The sequence below is a fragment of the Metarhizium album genome (assembly GCF_000804445.1).
Source record: "Metarhizium album ARSEF 1941 chromosome Unknown scaffold_25, whole genome shotgun sequence".
In the NCBI taxonomy this organism is placed as follows: Eukaryota; Fungi; Ascomycota; class Sordariomycetes; order Hypocreales; family Clavicipitaceae; genus Metarhizium; species Metarhizium album.
In genome coordinates, this window is record NW_024467599.1 from 1 (window position 1) to 1,873 (window position 1,873).

Here is a 1,873-nt window from a genome sequence, read left to right on the forward strand (position 1 = left end):
TAAAGGCATTTACAGCATCTAGCTGTATAGCTTCTAGGTCGAATTTAGCTAAAATAGCTATAATAAGCCTAAAGCTTCTAGCAGCTAGAGTAGCTGCATAGGTATCTTTTTCGTTATAAGGTTGTTAATCCCCTCTAACACATAATCTAGCTTTTAGCTTAACTAGATAGCTGAATTTATCTAGCTTATACTTAAAAACCTAAGTAGTATCTAGAGCCTTAGATATAGCTAGATTTTCTTGAATAGGCTCGAACGTTCCTTGCTGCTAATTTGTACTGAATTCTTGTTCAGCAGCTTTTTAAAATTCCTTGCCGAATCTATAGTGCCTTAAATCTAACTATCTTAGTAGTTCAGGGGGCAAATTCAATATATGCAGGCTCTCTTTAGCCCCTTGGAAAAAGCTGCTTATATAAGCTTGCTTAGTCAGCGCTTTAGCTGCTAGCGCTATTTCCCGATTCAGTTTAGCTGCATCGCTAGCCTGAATTATATCGCTAGCTTCGTTAGCTATATAATGCAATGCAGGGCTTAAATAGCCGAATTAATCCGTGATATTAGGTAGTCGCTCGGATAATTGATTTTCCGCTTCCGGCTCCTCGGATAATAGTTGATCCGGCCGAATAGGTAGTTTTTCTATAGATATTTGACCGGATAAAGGTTCTTCCGATCGACTAGGGTGTTGGATAGGCTCTTTGAGGTGTGTAAAATCCTTATATTTATCCTTATCTTCGATATAAGCTGGCAGATGGATTTCTATCCGGCTTTTAATAGGTTTAGAGCCCCCTATAGAGTAGATAGATAACTCATTAAAAGTTACATCCCTAACCCTTCTAACTTTATTGCTAGAAGGTACTTAAATTCGGTATATATTTATTAAATTATAGCCCACTAAATAGCCTATTTCGGCATAGAGTTCTGTTTTTAGGGCTTGTTTTTAATGACTTTGCATAGCTTGCTTAGTAAGCGGATAAGCCTTGCAGCTATAGGCCTTTAAATGCTCTATATTAAGTTTTAGATAGTTAGTATAGCTAGTATCTAGCTTATTTTCAGCTAGATAAGCGTGTAATCTTTCGAAAGGTATAGCTTAGATAATACCCCCTAACCGCTCTGCAGAGCTATTTTAAGTAGGGGTATAAGGGGCTGTAGGCTTATCTATAATGCCGGTTTTAGCTAACTAAGCACTATAATCTAGTTAAAGGCCTAGATTGTTATCTCTATAAATAATACAGATATTCTGCTGAAATTGTGTCTTTATAAGGGCTTTTAGAGCTTTTAGGGCCTTTAATATAGCCTCTTGCGTTGTTAAATATAATATATAAATAAATATAATAGCAGTATAGCTATCTTTAGCTAATAATACTGCATTTTAACTGTTATAGGCCTTTTTAAGCTAAAATATATTAATATAAAGCCTATAGAAAGGCCTAGGACTCTAAATAGAAGGCCTTCTAGATATAATTCTAGTTGCTTTAGCTAGAGAGCATTTTTCGCATTTAATAGTAGAAGGGCCTGTAATTTTAGTCCCTGTAGTTGCCTCTATAAGGTTTTCTAGGGCATCTTTATCCGGATGACCTAGGCGTTAGTGCTAGCGTTTAGCAGAGGCTGTATTTATTAAAGTTATAAGCGTTTTTAAGTTATAAAAGCTAGCTGTAATAGCATTTTTAGAAGGTTTATTATATTTAATAACTAATTAACAATATATCCAGCTTGTAGTAAAAATATAGGCTCTATTTTTAGTGACCTTTCTAGTAGCTAGGTTCTAATTATAGCCTGCCTCTAATAGAAGGTCTAGGCTTGTTATATTTATGTGAAAATTCAGTATATAGGCTGTATTTTGCAATATAAATAGCCTGTCTAAGGTTTTTAGCTGAATTTT